Raw genomic sequence first — 16,368 nt, forward strand, 5'->3', positions numbered from 1 at the left:
TAAACTGCTACTCTTCCGTTTGCTGCTGGCCTCTCAGCTCTTCTATTTGCTTTTGAAGTGTCTTCTTTTCCTCTTATGCTTGCTCTCCCATGTTTACTAGGAGGTCGTTTAGATCTGCATTTATCTTTTCCGCCTCCTCGAGCTGTCTCTTGATGGCTTCTAGTTCATTGTTTATGGCCTGATTTTCTTCTTCTAGGCGGTTCTGCATCGCCAATGACCCTTTGGTTAGCATCAGCCTTTGCCTCTTCTCCAGTGTTAACTCCTTTTGGAGCTCCTTCATTTGTTCTTCATAAAGCTCATTCTTTGAAGAGGTGCCAGTCAAGCTAGTAGCTCTGACTCTGGCAGGAGATGCTCGCAACCTTTGGATGGTTTGGTCTTTAACTTTCATCTGATATTTCAGCTTGATCATCTCTAAAACATTGTTTAGTTTGTTGGAGACATCCTCATTGCTCTCAAATAATGTCATCATACGTCCCATTTGGCTACCCATTAAGGCCAACGCATCGCAATCACCCCGTATTGAACAACAACGTCATTCTCATCAGTGTATTGTGTAAGCAATTGCCAAAGGAACCAATATCCACGTTCCATGCCTCCTGTTAGGTGGTCGTAAATTGGTTCCTGCATATCAGTTCCGCACTATATTCTTGACTACCATACGGTTCGGGCTGAATTCCAACCAAACGCAGTTAGGGCTTACTTCCCTAGCAGTAATGCAGAGTAAAATACATAACAAAGTGCATACAACATAGCTTTACTGCACAACAAAAAACTGCAGAACATCAGGGACACAAACAAATTGTACTGTATTACTGCATACTCTGCATCATGTAAACACACACTACAGCCCCCCATACTGAATACAGTTCGACTCCTCTAAGTAGAGAATGACTAACGACTCCTAATTGTCATGATGTGCCAAGAAGTAACTTGCACGACTAAAAGCAATCCCACTTAAACTAACCATCATAGGTGTAAAAACACCCATAGAGTTCAAAGGCCTAAACCTTGGTTACAAATAAAAGTAAATAAACTACGAGTGAAGCATCAGGGCCTAACACCTGGCACATCCGGTGGGCAATGTTTACAAACATTGTATAAGAACCCACAACATCCCTTGACAAAAGAAGCGTGAAAATCAAAATAAAATTCTTCTTGCTACTGCTCTTGAAGATCAAAATCTTTAGTGTCAACAGGATCCCCTGACTTTTCCTCCATATCCTGAGCAGCTTCAAGTAATGTAGCATCAATACCTGGATCGTCAGACATTGCCTCAGCACTTTTCAGCAAAATTTCTCCATGTTCTTTTGATCCTCTATGTCATCAACGTGTATAACTGAAATTGAAACTGAAACTGCGGTTTGACATGCTTCTTAAACTGATCCCTGAACTGTTTCCTGAACTGATCCCTGAATTGTATCCTTAGCTTCTACAACAATTGTAGTCTGAACTGGTTCAGCTACTGCAATATCCATTTCCATATGAACTTGCATCTCCTATTGCAATTCTGCATTCTGCTTCTTCAAATCAGTTGTTTGTCTTTGTAGAAGCAAAATTTCCTCCTTGGATTCCTCCTCTGCAAAAGCTTGGTATGGTTTACTAACCACATCATACATTTTAATTTTAATATGCTCCCACACTCCTTTCATATACTCTATGACCTCACTCTTTATTTTCTCAATATCTCCTGAACTGACATACCAGCCTTCTACATCCAGCTCTTCTTCTGACATGTGTTTGATCTTTTCCTCCACTTTTCTACAAGCTGCAACCCTGCTTAACAATACTCTGTTGCTGCTCTCCAAAGATGCATTAACAATAGACATTTCAGTCAATTGCTCTTGTAGTACTTGGAACCAGTCCTCCTTCCATTTAGAAATAATGACTGGAGTCTTTTCTCTGCTTGACACTACCTGCTTGTAAGATTCTAGTTCCTGGGTCATCAGTTCTTGAACTTTAGTTAAATCCTGAACCTTTTTTTTACCAAAAACTCTATCTCATTCTGTGCTTTCTTGTCTTTTAAAGCCTCTTGCTTGACCTGCTTAAGTTCACATTGAAGGCTGTCATTTTCTCTGCTAAAAAATGTGAGATCTAGAGACTGCTGCTCCACATACTCTTCAACCAAATTTAATGCAATTTGCACTTCAGGAAAAGAGACATTAGAAAACTGAGCTTTAGAAATTGCAGGTCTCTCCAAAATAGGATAAGCAAATGCAGCTACAAGCTACTGCTCTGACAACTTATGAAGTCTCCTGATCTTAAAACTTGTTTTGGCAGTTGCAGGTATCACAGGCTTTTCAGGCACACCTGCTGGAGTATCAGAAAATAAATCTCCAAACTCCTTGTCCATCTTATCTGTCACTGCATTCAAAGATTCTTGTTTACAGTAATCTGCAGACAGAAGATCCTGAATGTCTTTATCTATCTGCACAGATCTGTGGTCCAAGAACAACTTCTCTCTTTTCTCTCTTCTTATCGAAGAGCCGACATCTTCAATTACATGTGGTGAAATTTGGCATTGTATCCCCTGCAAAATACTTTTGTTGTTGACATATTGAAACACAACAGCAAGAAAAGGCCCAACCTTAGTTGTCCTATCCTTCCTTCTTTGCTTTGTGTAAATTTCAAATTTCATCCTGTCAAACAAAATATTAGCCTACCCCATGTGTCTACCACTTTGTGCAGCTAACAAGATGCCATAATTTTCCCTGCTGATGTACTTAGACTTTACCAACAAAAAGACCCTTTCTATAAACCACCTGACCTGCTGCAGCCTAACTCCACTCTTCATTCCTGACAGTTGGTAATAATGCCTTTCTCCCTGAGATGGACCAAAAGCTCTAGTCATATCTTTCTCAATAGCCTTGCTGAACTCGTTATCTTCTACAATAGAGAGGTCAAACACCCTAGCTACTAACTCTTCAGTCAAATAGTCTTCCTTGAAAATCTGTCCATCATTTGACTGCAGTTGCTTCAAGTAAATTGTGGCCATGTGAATGTTCTCCAACTTACCCATGGGAGTCTGAAATCAAGAAACGTGTAGTCGGAGATAGCTTCCTCTTTGGGTTGTATCATGCGGGTAGGGGTTACCATCTATGCTTCATCATCAGAGCTTGGGTCTTGCACCATCGAGCCTTGAAAGCGAGTCTTTCTTGCAGAGCTTCTTAACGTAGCAAGAATTTCATTATCGGCTCTTGCATCCGGGCCAATACTCGGAGAGGAGTTGCAAACTGTTGACATCCTCAGCCCCGTCGTAAAACGCAAGAATGGGTTGTACTGCAAGTTGTGATTGCACGCTACCCTTTTACATGCATAACTAGTCACCATCGAAAAATCATAATTCATAAGACTTCCCCCTTGATTCCGGACCCTTTGCCCCAAAAAAATGGTTTAAGTCGGAATCGTTTTTGATAGGTTTTTTAAAATTTGTACCCTCTTGATCACACAGTAAAAAGGTATTGGGCCCCATTGATTTTACAATCTGGAATGGCCCCACATACCTGAGTTTGAGTTTACCTCGTCTCAGGCCCAATTTATTGTTATAAACCAGTACCCAATCACCTGGAGAAAAAAAAATGAATTTAATATTTCTGTTAATCCAAGCTTGTCTCCTTTGCTGAATAATGTCAGCAATGTACTGGCTATGGATTCTATCCTCTTCCAACCTCAGTAAAGCCTCTTTCTTGTAAATTGACTGAGTCTTCAGGAGACAACTTTTCTTGAGCTGCAACCTTGAGACTTGGCACTATAAATTCCATGGGCACCACTGCTTCTAACCCATACACTAACTTGAATGGTGTTATTCCAGTAGTAACTTTGTATGTTGTTCTAAAAGCCCATAGTGCGAAATCCAAATTTTCATCCCAATCTGTCCTATGTTGATTGACCAACTTCCTGATAATCCTGACCAAAATGTTGTTGGTACTTTCTGCTTTTCCATTGGCCTGGGGATAGTACATTGTAGATTTCTTATGCAAAATCATATGCAATTCAATCAGTTTATTGATTACTTTGTTAAATAAATGTCCTCCTTGATAAGAAACTAGCTCAATGGGACAACCAAACCTGGTCATAATGTTTCTGTACAAAAAACTTTGCTACACTTTTTGCTTTATTGTCTCTTAAAGCCACTGCATCTACCCACTTTGTACTGTAATCAATCGCAACCAAGATATACCTGTTTTGCGTAAATCTAGCAGGTGGTTTGATTGGACCAACAAAATCCAATCTCCATTTTTGGAATGGTTTCAAAGGCAAAATAGGTTGCAATGGCATTCTATCCACATTCAATGGCCTGCCATCTCTTTGACACATCAAACAATTTTTACTGAACTCTTGAGCATCTCTAATTACTGTTGGCCACTAGAGTCCTGCTTGAAAAACTTTCCTTGCAGTAAGCTCTCTTGAGAAGTGGCCTCCTGCATTCCCTGCATGTGCTTCTGCTTTTTGTTCAAACTGTGGCATACGTCTCCTTATTACCTGATCAATGCCCCTTTTATATAAAAGTCCTGCAATAATTGTAAATGGTTTACTTCTCAATGCCATCCTCTTCCTGTGATCTTTGGTCATAGATTCAGGTAACACTCCTTCATTCAAAAATTGAAACATATCTTCATACCAATTCCCTGACTAGTTAGTCACCTGAACTAAAAACAGACCTGCATCAGGTAATTGGTCAGGTACTCCTTAGGAATTAACTTCCCCTGTTTCCAACCTATTGAGATAATCATCCAAAACATGAAGTCGTCCAGGAGTATGTATGACCACATAATCAAATTTCTGCAATAGCAGTATCCATTTGGCCAACCTTCCTAACAAATGTGGTTTATTCACCAAATAAATAAGAGCTTGATGATCTACATGGAAAATTACCCTATTGGCCAAAAGGTAATGTCTAAATTTTTGCAATGCATAGATCATTCCCAAGCATTCTCTCTCAGTCATTGAATAATTCTTCTCTACAGGAGTCAATACCCTGCTTGCATAGTAAATTGGTCTAAACCAACCTCTACTTGTTTCCTGCATCAATGTTGCACCCACTACCACATGAGATGCATCTAGAAAGATATGTAATGGTAAATTCCAATCAGGAACAATCAAAGTAGGTGCTACAGTCAGCATCTTTTTCAATATCCTAAATGCTCTGCCTTGCTCTTCTCCCCATTCAAAAATTGCATCTTTCTTTGTAAGTTTTGGTTAGTGGTGTACAAACATGTGCCAAATATCTCAAAAATTGGTTATGCCATTTCACTTGACCCAAAATCTTTCCAATTGCTTAATGCTCTTTGGTTCTGGTGCTTTATTGATTGTTGTTACCTTGCTTGGATCTATAGACACTCCTTCTTTAGAAATGACATGTCCCAGGAGAACTCCTCTTTGAACTGCAAAAGCACACTTGGCTGGGTTCAGTGAACAGCCTAAATTCCCTGCATTTTTCAAAACATAACTTCAAGTTCTCTAAATGCTCCTATTTCTTTCCAAAAACACTAAAATCATCCAAGAAAACCCTCATAAATGTTGTAAGGTATCCTTCAAATACACGCTAAACTACTTTTTGAAATGTTGGTGGAGCATTTTTCAAGCCAAATGTCATCACATCACTTGCATAAACTCCCCCTTCAGTCACAAAGGCTGTTTTCTCTCTGTCTTCAAGTGCCACAAAAATTTGGTTGTATCCACTAAAACCATCCAAGAAACTATAAAGCTCATGTCCCGCTACTACATCTAGTAATGTATCACCAAAAGGTAAAGGAAATGGATCAGTTACTATAGCATCATTCATTTTTCTGTAATCTACAAAGACCCTGATCTTGCCATTCTTCTTTGGAACAATAACAATTGGTGACAACCAAGTAACCCCATCCAATGGGTAAATGAAACCCACAGACCAACAGTTTGTCGATTTATTCTTTAACCCGTTTGGCATAGTTAGGATTCATCCTGTATCGTTGTTGCACAACTGGAACTGCATCTGCTTTCAAGTTAATTTTAAGTTCGCAAAAGCTAGCATCTATTCCCTTCATATCAGTACATTTCGATGCAAAAACATCTTTGAATTCTAGCAACAACTGCTTCAGTTTCTGTTTAAACTCCTCATCTAGTTCTGCTGAAACCTTTATTGTTTGTGGTTCCTCCTTAGTGTTCAGGTTCAGTTCCTGCAATTCATCCCGAGTGACTCTTGCAGTCCTTTCCATTTGATGTTCAAATACTCTTTCTACCTGCTTTACTGCTTCAATGGCTTCCAATTCTTCTTTGCTTTGAGTTTGCAAAGTCTTCGATAACTCATTACCCATTTTGGTAGGTGACTGCTTACCCTGAGCAATCAGTGCTTCCTGAGTCAAGGACTTTAGCCCATCATCCTGATGCTGTAAAACATACTTAGTGGCTATCTTTTGCACATCCACTTCAAAGTTAGGTACCATTGATGAATTGGTTCTAAGAAATTCTTCTTCAACATCCTCTCCAATTTCTTCTACCATGTTCAGTCCTTTTGCATGCAATGCCCTAAAATCCGGTGGGATTACCTTTCTGGCATCCATTTGCATTCTAACTTTCTTCTTATCCCTTTTGATCACAATGGAGTCTACTCCCCATAACTGCTTGAATCTTGCTACTCTTAACCATGGTCTTCCCAACATGATTGGATAAGAACGAATAGATTCCTCTAACCCGAGTAGTACAAAGTTGGCCACCAATTGCAGTCCCCCAACTGAGATCTGCAAATTCCTCAAAATGCCCAAAGGTTGAACCCGCCTCTGGTATGCCATTTTAACCTGAAAAGGAGCTGGATCCCACTTCAAAAGATTCAAACATTTACTGATTGACTTCGAGAGAATATTAACTCCTTATCCCCCATCCAAGAGTACACCTGGGAAAAAAACTTTTCTAATGGAAGCCCCAACTATGGGTACCTTGTAATCAACATCCAAAGGTTTAACTTCACAAGATTCACCACAAGTAGTGTCCTCAGGGCCCATTCCAATTTCCCGATTCTTTCCTGCCACTTCTCTAGTAAGTCTTTTCAACAATTGCTGTGAAAATGCAGGTACTAGCCTCAACATTTGCTTCACTGTGATGCTCATTGGAGCTGACAACAATGCTTCATAAAAGTCATCACCACCAACCTGTTCTGGCAGTTCATTTTGACTACGATCTATATTTCGTCTCCCCTGGTCATCCAAGGATCTTATAACAAGATTCCATTCCTCAGGTGGTACACCCCCACTTTGAGAGGTTTGCACTTCTTTGAGTACCCCTATCCTTACTGCTTTTTTATCTTTCCAACTAAAGTGTTCGGGTTGTCTACTTCTTCCAAGGTGGAGGTTCCAACCTTGGCCTTTTCCCTAGTGACCACCATGGCATCAATGCACCAACTAGTTTCTGGAATATCCTCAATGAGGATGCAGGCTGTACAATCACAATTATGATGCTTAGGTGTTGCCTGAGCAAATTTAGTCTCCTGTACCTGCTGATCAATTTGCTGTTCTGTTCTGACAACTTCTACCTTTTCTTCAATCCATTTTATCTCAGTCCATGCCTCTTCAGTCCATTCCTCCAATATTACTAAATTAGCATGACCCAGAGGTCTTTGCTGCTGTTGTTGTGGTGGAAGTGGTGGATTCTATTATGGAGGTCGATTATTATTGTTATTATTGTTATTGTTGACCTAATGATAGGAATTCCTCTATCATTCCAATGTCTACACCAAAGTTCACAGTCAGGTCCTTGTCGATGATCCATGACTCCACAATAATTGCATGGTGACTGTGGCATATTATTCTAATTCCTGTTTGATATCCCTAATTATTTGGATTCTAAAACCGTCTTTGAGGTGCAGGTCCCTGATATCTCCGATTAGGACCTTGAGGGGCAATCATGCTCGCGGCAGCCTCCCTCATCTTTTGAGTAATGTACTCAGGTCTTCTTCCCCTGAAATCCGGGTTGTAAAACCAACCATCATAGTCATGTCCAAACCTTTGACATACCTGACAATATGGTTTCTCTAACATGCCAAACTGGTTCATGCCCAGAGTTTGTAATTTAGCCTGAATAATTTTGTTGACTTCATCTGCACGGGGGTCTCCTTGCCACTGCACTCATGTATTCCTGTTTGAGTCCCTTACAAAAATAATCCCCCAACTGCTCCATAGATGGTTGTTGTGCCACTTCCAATCTGTTGTTTAAGTTCCTAAACTTTTGGGAATAATCTTCAACCAACAAGTCTTTTTGCTTTAACTTCCTCAATTTCTTTAAAATGTCTTTAGGTGTTTTGTCTTTCCTGAACCTTAACAAAAATCTTTGTTTCATATCATTATCATTAGCAAAAGCACGCATACCATATTGCAAGAACCAATCCATGGCTTTCCCCTGCAGTGCTGCTGCAAAATGCTCCTTCTTTACTCCATCTGGGTGTAGTGCCTCATATCCACTTGCAGACCACCTTGTTTGAAACTAACCAACATGGCTGTCAGCATCTTGGGACTTTTTCTTGCTGAACTTTGCCGCGCCCACTTTGGGATTTGGTGCAGCCATTGGAGGTATCGGAAGTGTTTTGAGTACCCTTATCGGAAGTGGATTAAAAGGTAAAGAGGATATCCCTGTTCCTGTAAACCGTAATTGTCTTCTTACCTGAAAGATTGTTTGAGCTAACAATACATTCACCAATGTTCCCACAATTGGGTTTGCTATAGGAGGAGTTGCTTGTTGGCCTTGTTGGTTTGCAGGTGGGGTCCCCTACCACCTGTGTTCACATTCTTACAGTCCAGTCCCCGCCCAAATAGTACCTGCTCCTGTAGTGTCCCCCCTTGCAGGTTCAACTTGGCCATCATTGCCCAACTCTCTTTCCTCTCTTCTCCTTGCTGCAAATTCTCTCCTAAGCTGAAATCGGGTGCCATATGAGTGTTTCGGTAAATTGGAACCTTGTCCTGACCCACGCATACATGATTTCTTCTTTTCTATCGTAAATACTGTACCAACACTTTCCTTTCATACAAACTATAACAAGAAGGTAAGTTGCATGCCCCAAAAGGTAGAAATGAAGAAACTACCTTGTCAGCCACTGCAATTTTGATTTTCCCTGGCAAATTCGGGAAGAAATCCTTCAAGAACTTGGTTGCATATTTCTCAGACTCTTCCTGCGGGGTTATCCAATTGGAGAATTTTCTCAAGTGGTCAAGATCAACTTGCTTCTCAATTTCGCACTATATTCCTGACTGCCATACGGTTCAGGCTGAATTCAAACCAAACGCATTTAGGGCTTACTTCCCTAACAATAACGTATAGTAAAATACACAACAAACTGCATACAACATAGCTTTACTGGACAACAAAAAACTGGAGAACATCAGGGACACAAACGAACTGTACTGTATTATTGCATACTCTGCATCATGTAAACACACGCTACAGCCCCCCACACCGAATACAGTTTGACTCCTCTAAGTAGAGAACGACTAATGACTCCTAATTGTCATGATGCGCTAAGAAGTAACTTGCATGACTAAAAGCAATCCCACTTAAACTAACCATCATAGGTGTAAAAACACCCTTAAAGTTCAAAGTTCTAAACCTTGGTTACAAATAAAAAGTAAATAAACTACGACTGAAGCACAGGGCTTAACACCCCCTACAGAACAAATATATGTAAATAGGATTTACTAACATGACAAATGAAAAATACACTTGGAGCCAATGATAGATGGATCATACCTCGCATCGGTGTCCCATCCTCTGCTCGTGTTGTCCAATCATTCTCTTGCAGTGAATCGTACCAAGCATCATCTGATGGAATGTCAATGGTCTCTGAAGTCCAAGTCTGCTCTTTTCTCGTACAGCTAACACCAACAACGTGCGCATGGTTCTACTCTTTGTCTTGCACACAAGTGTCTTATACACAACCACATTCAAGTGGTCTTCTTGCCAACCAATAGCAGATGCTAAATCATGCACCATACCATAACTATCTGAGAGACAAACAACCACGAACACACCTCTGTCATCGGCAGTTGTCAATGCAAGTTGTGCGAGTTGTCCAAAATGGCATGCTTCCATCTTATGCCAATCAGGCACCTCTATTTCAGATAGCCCATACACAGGCACGTTTGATGGTAGGAAAAGAATAGACGTGTTCACAGATGAATCAGAGTCCGACCCATCTTGCATCGGCATCAGACACTTTTCCACCATGTGAGGCCTGACGTTGCTCAACAAAGCATTTTCAAGTCTACCTCTGTTTTGTCCAAGCCTAGACACAGAATTTGGACACGCTCGCCACCGCCAGCTTTGCAGAACCAAAACATATACTAAGCAACACACTTTTAAATCGTACTTAAACGGTTAACCATTCACCCAAGATTGGAAAATATAAGTAGATGGTATTGTAACTAGTGGCAAGTCTAAGACATGCAATATTTTTGTTTCCAGACTAGCGGCAAAGTCCACCACCTCCTCTGCAGACATCTCACTTCTTTTACCTGAACAAGAATGCAGTATTAACAAGCCAAACAATGAAGATTATGACATAAATCAATAGAACGCACGTTTATCTTTCACTCTAGCCTCTTGTTGTGAACCGGAAGAGTGAACGAACTGTTCGATCTGCATAACAAAGCTAAATTGATTAGTGAAATTGAAATGCAACCACTTTGATGGTGCTCATAAGTGATGAATTAAAAAAAATTGAAATGACTTTACTTGTGAAGTTGTATCAAATCTCTCTCTACCTGGAAATTACACACTAGACTCTACTGCTATGGACATTTGTGTACCTACACGTGTTCTTTCTTCTCTTTCTCTCACTGCATCATTGTGTGCCTTTTCCTCGCTGACATGGAAACATCCCTCATCATACTCCAAGAACCAAGGTAGGTCTTGGTAAACTCTTCCCTTAAAGTTGCGAGCCAATTGCAAAGGGTTGTACACGTGCTCTGGTTTACTAATCTTAGCCATTTTTTGCAAGCTCGCAATGCCTTTGATGTTGAACTTATGCTTTCACAACCATCTAATATAGTTACACAAGCATATGCTATCAAAAATATGTTTTATTTATATCAAGCAACAATATGCAGCAATCTAAGCTACAAAGGCATCTTTTCCTGCGTCTGCCAATGCTTTTTCCACCTCCTAATGAGTCCCCTTTTTCATTATAGCCAGTTCAAAGCAAAGCTCTATCCTCTATGAGCAAGCTTGGCATCATTGATGAATGAATCAAGGTCCAAACCAAGCATGGATGTCAAATGTATACTACGAATGGTGTTGTGTACGTTCCTTGCTTCTTTTGCTATCGACGCCCAAAAAACCTCTACCCTTAGCTACTCTCTAAACACAGTTGACTCTCCTGGTTTGTAAAAACATATGTCACAACAATTGGATTCCATGCCAAGCTATAGAGGTTGATTGTCAAGGCAATGTCCAAATGCGCTCACCTGTCTGTGGGATGTCCAAACTCTTAACCTCTGCCTGGTCATTAGAAGCCGTTGCATGAAGAATGAATGTTTTCTTCATAGGCAGAAGATCCGTACATGCCAATCACTACAGTCTTTCGTTAGCCACTTTGGTTGGTTGGTCCACTCAATTGTACGCAATGTCCCACATAGAAACCAACAAGGATCAATTCCTTACCTATCAGCACATGACAGGGTAAAATAATATACCTCCACCATTCATCTCCTAAAGCTGGATCAACAATAGCCAAGGCATGTTTTGTGATTTTTTTGGACAGTGCATCTGTTTCAAAGAAAGTCTTTTTATAATTGCTTTGAAACTCCAAAGGAAGCATTCTATCCTTCTCAGTGATGATCTTTTTCAATGCAAGAGTGTACTTTTCTTGCATGTATTGCATTCCAATTAATTACATATTGCAAGATGCAGTATCTCACGCAATCTACTGTAAAAAACCATAGTGTTACTTACGAATGCAATAGTTGAGACATTAGAGACACATGCACATTATACCACGATTTTCTCCCTACCCTCTTGTTTATGTCTTCCTGCATCCAACTATGGACCACACATGGTAGTTTCTCCATTATTGCTCTGATACCAAGTGTGACGCCCTCGTTCGGGGCGTCGCTGAAACGGGGCCGCGTCGGCTCACCTGCGATGCAAACGGGACCTGCAGGCAAGCAAATGCACATACAAGAACGCAACTTGAAAACTGAACGCAAGAGGGACACGAGAATGAGGGACGCGAACGAATGATCAATATCATGAAAGAGTGCCGAATACAAGGGACGCGAGCAATCACTGGAAAACGGGGCTGGAAAGTTAAGGAAAGTATTTGCCTCCTTCGAAGCAAGCCCCATTGCCGGCACCATCCATAACATATCAGTGTAGGATGTTGCACTGTATCTTGTCTCATTCAATATACATTGGATTAAGAACAATAGAATGACAAATATATTTTGTTACAAAGACAGCACTTGAAGCGATATTTCCTAAAAGGTCTTACTTGTTTATACGTATCACTATGCTCAACATGCCAGCCTCATTTGAAGTGTCTACTACCACAAGCTCGACACGAACCCTTGGATGCAAATTGATATCTTTCTCGTAGGCCACACCTGCAATCATATAAAATATCATGCTGCAATTCACCCCAAAATGTGAACTCAAAGGGACTACACAGATAACAAAACTCACCCTGTTTGAGAACGTCCATCCAAGCGGCCAATCGATGGTTCCCATCCCACGTATATAATGTTTTTCCACAAAGATCACCCCAACATGTATCTCTAATTTCGGCCTCAAACTCCTCATTCACCATTTGCCACAATGGATCCCATGCTTGCATGATAGCGTCGATGTTGATAGCCAGGTGCATCGATAGAGCATATGAAGCATCCCTTTGGCTCATAATATTCCTCCAACAAAAAGGTATCTGCAAGTGGTTGGAGACGCTTGGAATCCCAGCTTACCTGTGTTGCTTTCTCTAATTTAAGTGATCAACAAAGAGGAACCCATGGCAATGGAGTCTCATGCTCTATCTACAATAACCAAATTATGTCCAAAAACTCAATTTGCATAAGTCACCGCTTAAGATCAATATAGAGGATTACAATTACCTTCAAATTTTTAAGATGCTTGGACAACATATCCTGGCACATAGTGACATCCTCATTAATGGGAAACTCCCCCCCTGCATTTGCACCTGCTGTCATGTAAGCCTCCATCTCTTTGTCATTGATATCCTCATCTGAGCTTAGAGCGTCTCTCACGAACCCTGAAGATGTTCCTTCTTGCACTTTTGTCTTATCCTTTGTAGCCTTTTTAGATTTTTCCAACGAAGAAATAGGTGGTGATGGGACATCACTAACTGGTTGGCTACTAGTGTAATGGCCGACAACAACGGATGGCGACACTTGTGTTGGTTTTGTCCTTGCAATCTTGGTGACCCGCTATTTAACAAAATGCAAAGCAAAGAAATCTTAATAATTCAACCCATTGCAAATGTAAACACGAGTGACTCAGAGAATATCAATACAGGGCATTAGTGTAATTAAACGAGAAATTACCAATTCACTTCTAGCCATGCAACAAAGCTGTTCTCTGCCTTCTTCAAAGTAGTTATCTCATTATTTCCAGAAGGGACATGAGGCAGAGGAGCGTCTTTCCCTTCATATACCTCCATGACAACAATCGAAAAGCATCCAGCCGGCAATTTGCTTCCATGAAGCTTTGCCAAATTTGAAGTCTTATCTATTTTTCCAACGCCAATAGCTTCTCCGTTATAAATAAATTCTACGTATGCAGTAGCATCACTTTTCTTGGCCATCTTCCTCCTTACATGTTAATGCAAAGACAAAAAACTCTGCAAAATTAACCAAAAGAAAAAACCATGATTATCTCTCTCTATCTATCACTCTACCACTCTCTTCCTTCTTTAAACAGCTGCTGTAGCCTTGATGTAGAGATTAAGGAAGGAAGAGAGTGGGATAGCAAGAAATAGATAAAGAGAGACACATAAAAACATACAGACAACAACTAGACAATAGCGCTCATCCCACATGATGAGCTTGGGAGAGATAGATGAAATGTGGGAGAGAGAGAGAGAGAGAGAGAGAGAGAGAGAGAGAGAGAGAGAGAGAGAGAGAGAGAGAGAGAGAGAGAAAGAGAGAGAGAGAGAGAGAGCACTCACCATACTATTTGGCCTTGGGGAGATAGAGGAAAATTGGGAGAGAGAGAGAGAGAGAGAGAGAGAGAGAGAGAGAGAGAGAGAGAGAGGGGGGGGGAGGGAGATTGAACAAGTATTTCTACAGGGAACTCAAGGATGCAACAAAGAACTTCACACCCAGGACTGGAGGTGGGTCATTTGGGTCGGTCTGTGAAGGAATCCTTGCTGATGGGACCAAAATTGTAGTAAAACAATTGGAAGGCATTAGCAAGGGCAAGAAAGAGTTTCATTCGAAGGTGACACCTAAATTTGGTGAGGCATTGCCAAAGGGTCTCTAGATGAACTTTTGTTTCCTAAAGAGGGCTCAAAGTATCCGAAACTCTCTTGGCTAGAGAGGCTTGCCATTGCTATAGCTGTGGCAAGGGGCTTAGCTTACCTTCATGAGGGTAGTCCTGATTGCATCGTACATTGTGACATAAAACTTGAGAACGTTCTTGTGGATGATGATGGTGTTGCAAAGCTATCGGATTTGGGTTGGCAAAGCTTATAAGTCGTCAACAGGATGTTATTTAGACAATTGTGTGGGGCACAAGAGGATATATGGCACCAGAGTGGCTAAGAACAACGGGTCATAAAATAGAAAAGGCAGATGTATACAGCTATGGAGTTACACTATTGGAGCTGCTATCGGGGCAACAAAATTTTGAGGGTATGTCGGAGTCAAGATGGGAGGTGAGGACAGGGCAGAGGAAATATTGGATGAGGTCATATTATAGGAAAAGGATCCCTTATCAAAACGGCCCTTGATGGTGGCAGTTTGGTGCTTGCAAGAGGATCCCACCGTATAGCCTGCCATGAGCTGTGTAGTGCAGATGCTATAGGGTCTTGTGGATGTGCCCCTACCACCACCGCCACTAATGCCATCCCCTACTGTCAAAGCTTCTGTCTCTTTGTAGTTCTTAGCCATGGCCTTTGAAATGCATAGGTTTGCCAGTAGTGAGGTCAAAATACCCTTTCTTCACTAGACCTGATGATTCTTCTCTGATTCAACCTTTACATCCACATCAAACTCACATGTGGTCCATCAATACAATGTAATGATGACCTTTGTGTTTGCACACAGTCGATTAAAAGAATCACCCAGCAGGTAAATTCGGATCTACAACTGATTCATCAACCTTGTAATTGTGATTAGAGGACCTTATTTTAAGATAAGGCTATTATAGAAATTAACAAGGTTTTGGTACTCTCCAGTATTATCATATTTGATGTAATAATTTTCCAAGCGAACTGTAGTCCTATTAACAATGTTTGCAAGATTATGAGGCATTGTGTATATGGGAAGCTAGGGGATGCCGTAACTATTGGAATTTTTCCCCAATACCTTAATCTTCCTCTCCCTCTCTCTCCCTCTCTCTCTCTCTCTCTCTCTCTCTCTCTCTCTCACTCACACACACACACACACACACACACACACCCTAACCCTACACTCTTGCACGTCTCCCCCTGGGTGAGGGTGGCCCTGTGGGGAGGTGTTAGCCTCAACCTCACTTGCCGCACACCATCAGCCCATCCCGCGACCGGCTTTGTCCCCCACGACTCTGTCCAGCTGCTGCACCACCTTTGTGCTGTTGTATCCTCGCGTGGGTTGGCGTCCAAGGGCTTGCAGGAGAACGAGGCTGCTCTCGAGCTGCTTTGAGTTGTCTGACTGCAGGAGAAGAAGAGGTGGCACTTGGCATCCAAGGCTCTACAGTCGAACGAGGCGGCATCATGAATTTAAGGTAAAAAAAAAACAAGGGACTGTTCCCACCTCCAGAGTAGACCGACTTCGACGCCAATCGCTCACACCCACAAAACTTACCTTGCGGTCGTAGCAACACCCAAGAAGGACCCGTTTGCTCACCAAGATGCGAGAATCATGACTCTAGAGGCCCAGGTTCATGAGCTCATCGAGGAGAATGCTCAGGTCAAGGAGCATTTGAGCAAGCTTGAAGAAAAGGACACCCAAAGCCAAGCTCTAACTGTGAAAGCACGAGGCGGAAATCAAAGCAGCCCAGGAAGAAGCTCATGAAGAAACACATAAAAAGATTGTCATTGAAGTACAAGTAGCACTACAAGAAAATCGATTGCAAGAATCCATTGGCATGAAGGTTCAGATTGGCGGACTCCATCTGCCACGGTGCACAGACGAGGATACTCTTGAAGATGCAATCATCAAGCTTAACGACATTCTCCAACCAATAACTATCAAACTAGAA

At 41.4% G+C, this 16,368-nt stretch overlaps 1 pseudogene; it reads right to left on the reverse strand.

Moving 5' to 3' along the window:
* Positions 1-1,158: 1,158 nt before the first annotated feature.
* On the reverse strand, positions 1,159-1,475 carry LOC147438353 (uncharacterized; annotated as a pseudogene).
* Between the last annotated feature and the right edge of the window lie 14,893 nt (positions 1,476-16,368).

Source organism: Adiantum capillus-veneris, chromosome 17 (assembly GCF_014529385.1).
Source record: "Adiantum capillus-veneris isolate H3 chromosome 17, ASM1452938v2, whole genome shotgun sequence".
NCBI lineage: Eukaryota > Viridiplantae > Streptophyta > Polypodiopsida > Polypodiales > Pteridaceae > Adiantum > Adiantum capillus-veneris.